The sequence below is a fragment of the Adiantum capillus-veneris genome, chromosome 30, assembly GCF_014529385.1.
Source record: "Adiantum capillus-veneris isolate H3 chromosome 30, ASM1452938v2, whole genome shotgun sequence".
Lineage (NCBI taxonomy): Eukaryota > Viridiplantae > Streptophyta > Polypodiopsida > Polypodiales > Pteridaceae > Adiantum > Adiantum capillus-veneris.
The window spans coordinates 99449563-99457120 of record NC_140960.1 but is presented as its reverse complement, the minus strand read 5'-3'; the positions used below and the strand labels follow the sequence as shown (position 1 = coordinate 99457120).

Here is a 7558-nt window from a genome sequence, read left to right as displayed (position 1 = left end):
ACCTCACTGTTAGTCTTGTAATTATCAACTAGATACAATACTTCTCTAGTGACTTGCTCAAATGTGGTGTACGCCTTTAAGTGTAAGTCCTTTTTGAGAGTTTTGTTTCTCAAGCCCTCAATGAAAAGAACTAACAATCGTTCATCTTGTGGTAACTCTTGCACATGACATTTCTCGATATATTGTTTGAAGTGAAGCAAAGTTTCCTTCACCTTTTCGTTCTTTTTTTGCTTAAAGGCATATATTTGGGAAAACCGTATTGTGCTTGATCCCTCCTTTGGACAATTCCTCTGCAAACTCTCACAGGTGTTGCTTAATGTTTAGGAAATCTCTGTTGTTCAATGATTGGAACCAAGTCAATGTTGTTCCTTCCAAGGTCAAACCAAATCCTTCATATTGAATGTGGAAATTTGTGACTTTTTTAATCTTAAAACTTGCTTCAAAAGTGAAACATGTGCGTATGGATCCCCTAACTCATTGTACTTTTTTGACAACACATTTTTCCACTTGAGATGGTCACATTCTTTGTGTTTTCACTACTATTCTCATGAATCTAGGCTCTCCTAATACAACATCTCTCCCTTCATATCCAATGATGGAAACTCTAGTGGGAGTTTGATCAATCCCTCTCTCATCAGGTCTTACGTCTCTAGCTTCGGACCAGGCATCTAAAACTCTCGTAGTGATGCATGGTCATTGGAAACCTTATTGTCGTATTCGTACAAACCCACATGTGTATTTTCAGTGTTTACTCCAGTTGCCATATTCATTCGCCTAAGCTTTGCATTAGGAATGCCCAACTTTGGCGGCTTTTCTTCAGGCTCAACATCAACCTTCTCTTTGGTCCCACGTTATTCCCCATTTATCCACAATAAAGCAATTTTGCACAACTAAATACATGGAGTCTTACAAGTTTGCGAGCAAGTTTTCCCGAGCGAGAAAAAACCGAGCGAGTCTCTCAATAAGTGATAATAAGATAATACAGATGGGCCTAGAGTATAGCAAAGACATAATTAAAGAAACATTACAAACCGCATTGTGGACCCATCCTTGCATACATGAGAGAAAAAAGTAGGTACACAATAATATATGTGATACTTATTAGAGATGCTGAGAAAACATTACCAAACCCCTATCTACATTACTGAACCCCTATCTGGATCAATAATCAAAGCCATATTACACCATTGTTCAAAGTTACATACAAATTATTAACTTGAAGCACACTCATCATCTATGAAGCGATGCCTTCTTCAAGGCCTATTAATTAAAGAAACATTACAAACCACATTGTGGACCCATCCTTGCATACATGAGTGAAAAAAGTAGGTACACAATAATATATGTGATACTTATTAGAGATGCTGAGAAAACATGACCAAACCCCTATCTACATTACTGAACCCCTATCTGGATCAATAATCAAAGCCATATTACACCATTGTTCAAAGTTACATACAAATTATTAACTTGAAGCACACTCATCATCTATGAAGCGATGCCTTCTTCGAGGCCTATCTTTTGGATGACCACCATAACGTGGGTCCAATGTCATACGTCTCGCCTCCGCCTCGATGTATTCAGGTAATGCACTTCAATGAAACAAAATACACACAATTTCAATTCAACAGAACAACAATGGCGTATAATATCATAAGCACAAAAACCTATGTACAAGAGGTAATAGCAATGTTTATCCATAAGTCATACAATGATAGGGAAGACAACAAAAAGATAATCAACCACAAATGTCCGCTACCATAACACAAACAAAAGAAATACTATGAATGTCTTGTGCTAAGTCGAGAGTGGGAATCTCACAAATCATCAAAAGGGTTCCCACCCACGGGTCGGTCTCCATCATCCACCACATCTATGGATGTGGTGGATGTGGTTGTGTCCTCTCTCCCTTGCTTCCTTGGTCGAAGCAAGGGTTGCAAGCAAGTAGAAACAAGTGCCTCATCAAAATCTAGGGATGCACATGCACGACCAGAGGCCAACAACCTGTCAAAATAGGAGCCGTCCCACATCCAAACTCAAGACATAACCCCCTAGGACGACACAACAACTCAATGAAACATGCCACAAAAGTATGGCTCTTCTGCGCAGACCCTCTCCATGGCAATCCGGAGTCCATAAGAGCTCGACCAGAATCTGGCAAATAGTGACGCATAGTGCTATCCATGGCACTCATTCCTAGACCATGAAACAAAGAAGCACTCTCTGCAATGTAAAGAGGTGGAGGTGGTCCGGGCTTGTGGACCAAGAACATAATAGAAGTATCGCACTACAAGGAATAAATAAATAAATTTTAAAAACTGCACATTCACACTTGCTTACCATGAAATTATAAATAGAAAGATCACCTCTTGTTGCTCGCCAGATGACACTACATAACCGTAAGGTGCATGATGCAAAACCACCACACGTTGATAAATGATCAACTCCGATGCCCTGCAAAATCTCTCGACCAAAAAGACTGTGTCTCCTATAAGAACAAAGCCATCAATGATTAAAAATGAACATATTAATGACAATATCAATATCTAAGAATGATTCTTTTACCTGCAAGAGACGCCATCACAAGTAGCCACCCCGAGTCTGCCAAAGTACTATGGCTCAAATGAATAGCTGATCGTACATGATCCTCTGTACATATATCCCATGAAGGTTGAGGTGATGGTGAATGTAGATAGCCTCCAAAAGGCAAGTCAACAAAGATGAAGTCTGCAGCCCATGACACTGATCTACCACTCCTCCTATATGTAATCTATGTAGATCGAGCTCTACTCATATGCTCGTGTACAGGCATCCATGATCTAGACTGCACACCGCTACGAAAATCCCCAGCAATCGCAATATAGTTACCAAGCAAAGCAACACACCTAGTATCACTACAACTAGACTTCTCAACATGTTGCAAATGCAATGGTGTAAAGACAAACTGAAGGGCACATTGCAATCTCTATGTGCCCCCACTCTCTACAACAACAAAAACATATTCTATATAAACATGAGAAATCTAATTGAGTTTCAACAAGACTCCAAAAAAAAAACAATATTATACCTGACATATCATCAATCACATCGATCACATGGTCTGCAGTAGCAGATGCCTTTTGGGCCTTCTCCAAAAAGCTTGTTCCTTCAATGTAGAAAAAAGTATCAAGATAATTAAAAATCTCCAAACTATCGAAGTTAAGGGTATATGCAAAGAGATAATGACTTTAACTTACAAGTTTGAGAGGGTCGATGAGATGGTAGAGGATGAGAAGATGGAGCAACAACATCTGTGGCTTTGGGTAGTGGAAGATCTTTGGATGCGACTCCTGTAGACTGCACATTATGCAACTCTCTCTCTCTAGCAAGGACATGGCCTCTATCCATGTCGATCCACCAAGGAGAATGCTCAAGCTCCCACTGCGAGAGTTGATGCATGGTCGGTGGATACATGCATCCCTCCCCGCTCTCAATGTGAGTCCAAGAACGTTCAAGCACAGGTATCGCAGCAATGTGATGCATGGTCAAGAGGTGAGCAAAGTATCTACAAAAACCATCAAAGAATTATTATAATCTCAGACAAGATGCCATATGCAACATTAGTTGAAGCCCATATTATGATACAAAAATAGTCAAAACATTATCTACCTGTAAACTAGTCGCTAAGAAGCCATGCGAGAGTAGTCAATCCTCTTTAAGGTTGCAACTCTACGTCCTTCGTTTTGTTCTCCAAAGCCACCTCTAGAGGAAACAAAAATTTCCTTCCCTCCACCACAATCTCGGTGTAGTACATATCCATGGTGCACGAGGGAGGAATATCAATCCCTCCTGGCACATCCACATAGTCTACAAGAAGCTTCTTAGATTTATCTAATATCCTCTGCAAAGCTCCCCCTCGTTTTAGCCACCTTTCACACAAAGCATGCAAAAAAAATCAAAAAAATAACTCAACATCAACAATTTCTTGATAAACTATTTGCATCCAGAAGCTCACCCTCGAAACTTGTGGTCTCCTTTGACCATGCAATAAGCTGCACTGGTGATCTTGCTTGCCTCTAGTAATGACACCCATAAGATTTTATTTTCTATGGAAGCATCATGTAGAGCAATCAAGTTTAGTTTCTCAAGAGTAGCCCAACTATCTTCCCCCCATTGAAGGCTCATCACACGATCAAACCAATCCTTCCCTAACCTTGGGTCAACAATGTTGAGAATCTACCGAACAAGAATGTTAGCTAATTGAAATCACCTCTCACAATAGATCAAAGAAAACACTAAGAAATGGTTATATACCTTTCCTACACGATCCGAAAACTTATAATAAAGATCATGCATGATCTTAACCTCGTCTTTTTTCAAGTCCTCGCTAGAAAGCAATGGTTTCTTGCTTTCTAACTTAGTGTGTAGTTCTTTTGACATTTGAACCTTCAGAATAAACCAATTCTTTTCAAAACAAAAGGCTTCCATTAAAGAATACAAAAAAGAGATACAATGGAAAGCACACTTACATCAAAAACAAGTCTAGCTAGATATCTTCATGTTAGAGGATGTCATGGCTCCTCTCCCTTTGTGGTTCTCTTCCACATAGTGTCAATCAATTTTTGGTCATTCTCCGGCAATGCACGAGGTAATCCTCATGATCCGTAGAGCAAATGTTTGAACAATTTACCAACTCATCTCGTAGATGAGATGACAATAGAGCATGGGTGTTCATACTGATTAAAATATTAGTAAGTTGATTAACCTTCAAACATATAAAGTTTATCTACAAACAAGAATATAGTTGCACTCACACATTCATGCGTTGCAAGCTCGTCAATAATGCTATTTCGGAAACCTTTGTAGGGTCGATGATCGTACACAAGACCCTACAATGCTTCTCTCTGCTATTGGAAAACATTTCTCTAACTACTGCTTGCCATGCTACTGTCCTGTGATTTCCTTTCCACACATAGAACATTCTACCACGCAGTGACTTTAGTTGAGGCTGCAATGCTAACTCCTCTTCATAATCTTTATTTATGTCTTTCCAAATAGGGTCCCAAGTGTCAACAATATCGGCTATCTTTAAAAAAAAACAAGACTCCAAAAAATGTCAAACAATTAAAAGAAAAACAAAAAAAATCAATACACAAAATTACCCTAAAATAATAATGATTACCTGTCAACAATGTTTGTTCCTTTTGACATGTTTGCAGTGAAACAATAAAGGCACCTTTTCCCCTTTATGTAACCCTCTCTGGCAAATGCAGCTTTTAATCCAAAAACGTCCGATCTAAGGCCACGGACGCGAGCATATGGAATGAGTCGACACAAAGGCACTAGTGGACACTCAAAAAAACTAAAAACCCTTGTGGTTTTGAGAATGTCCTCTCCTCTATCCATATGCAAATGACTATCATCTTCAAAATTAGTAGATGGTGCAACCTCAGGTGCAATATGAAATGGAACCAATTCCAAAGCTGCCTCTTGTCTAGCTATTTGAGCATCAACTTCATTCATTGACCCTAAGCCAATGTCAGTACTCTCCCTCTCATCACCAATATTATCATTGTCATCAAAGTCCTCTGTGATTGCCATAGAGCTCACTTTATCACTGCAAATCGGATCAAGAGTCATAGGTCCTTTTCCCTTTCGAGGAGAACATCTCTCAATTGGAGGACTACATACATATTTTCAAAAATAATAACAATAACCCTTTCAAGATAACTTTTACCTAAACAATCATAATGAACTATTATCTGTTTGAGGTATAACCAAGAAATAGTATTTTCATTCTCAAAGTAGGACCATTTTCCTATTAAATCCACAATGTCACCCAATGAGGCATACCTTAAATCAATTCAAAGCTTTCGATTGCGTAACACATTCAATTTCATAGAAACACACCATGTGTATGTCCTTCCAACAAGATTAAATAACCAAATTTTATGAATGTCAACTTCCATTAGGATAAACTGGAATTGATTAACAATTGCTCATAACAATCTACTTTTTGGCGAAATCATGACATTTACACCAACTGTCGACAATAGAATAGATATCAATATTTGGCAAACAAAAGAGAATGTATAATCATACAAAAACATAGTCGATAACTTTTGCTATACTTAAAAAACAGGAAAATTTACCAAATACCCTTCTAATTTCAAAATCTTGCAAAGCACCCCAAATATTAGGTCATAAATTTCCAAAATGCCCTTCAAATTTATCGAAATATGTGTGACCAATTACATGACAAATTTTGGACGATATTTGAATAACCAGCTAGCCAAAATAGATACAATGGAATTTTGCATTTTGAGAATTCTCACAAATTAGATATATATTTTTGGTAGTTTTGCTAAATTTTTATTAAAAAAATCATGCAAAAAAAGGCCCCTCACTCGCCCTTGAAACTGGATAGTTGTCGGAACTGTTCTGCGCTGGCGCGGAACAGTTCTGATAGCTATCCAGCTTCAAGGGTGAGTGAGGGGCCTTTTTTTCTGGCACGATTTTTTAAAGGAAGAATTAGGAAAAAATCCGACCTGCAATTGGTTGGACGGCGTCGTGGCGGCATTCTGAGGTCTGATCCATGGTAAGGAGGAGGAACGCAAGCGGTAAGACTTGAGTCCGGCTTGAACTCTGCATTACATAGAAATTAATTTTTCAATTCTCTTGTATTGCGTCACATAACAATATTTCAATAATTTATGAAAACGACCTTCCAATGCATTTCCCCTACTGCTCTACAGCTTGCATCAAACCATAAGATTCACTAACCGGTTCGTTGCTGCAACCAATCCGCGCTGGCGAGGACTGGTTGCAGTAGGGAACCGGTTGTGAAGCTTGTGGTATTGGGCAGGCCGTGGAAGACAGCAGATTAGTAGATTAGGACGAGAAGAGAAAAAGTTTAGCATATGCGAAATGAGCTCTCACCTCCTCGCTCTTAACTACATGACTACATCACATTCCTCTCTTAACTACATGACTCTCTCACTTGCGGCATTAACTGCATGAATCTCTCTCAAATGCAACCCTTACCATATAATATTTCAATTATTAAGCTCAAGCAGGGCTTTAATATTTAGCTAATTCCATTATTTTAAAAAAGAAAGCATGCGCAGGACAGTGCGATGCAGTATTTTGATTTCGGCTTCGCAGCGTGCGCAAGATGCAAATCGGCTTGTGAATCCCAGCTATAACCATTCCGCGGCGGCACGGACTGGTTGCAACAAGAACCAGTTTCATTAAAAAAAAATTTGTGCAGCAGATTGATGGAAAATGGCTGTGGAATCGTTCCGGCCTCTGCTACGCAGCGTGCCCCATACCTACAGCAACATTTGCAGGATCGCTGCTACAACCATTCCGCGCCGGCGCGGAATGGTTGCAGTAGGGAATTAGTTTGTGGAGAGAATGTGAATACTTGCCTAGGACAACGGCGGACGGCTGCAAATTCCTGAATTGACGTTCAGCCTCTCTCTCTCTCTCTCTCTCTCTCTCTGAGCTTTGAGAGTATTGCCACCTCTATACTCTCACAGAATGGCTCTCTCTCTCTCTCTCTCTCAGAGCTTTGAGA

General features: G+C 39.4%; 1 pseudogene; it reads right to left on the bottom strand.

The window, feature by feature from the left end:
- Window positions 1-4789: 4789 nt before the first annotated feature.
- LOC147418495 (uncharacterized) lies at window positions 4790-5619 on the bottom strand (annotated as a pseudogene).
- Window positions 5620-7558: the final 1939 nt, after the last annotated feature.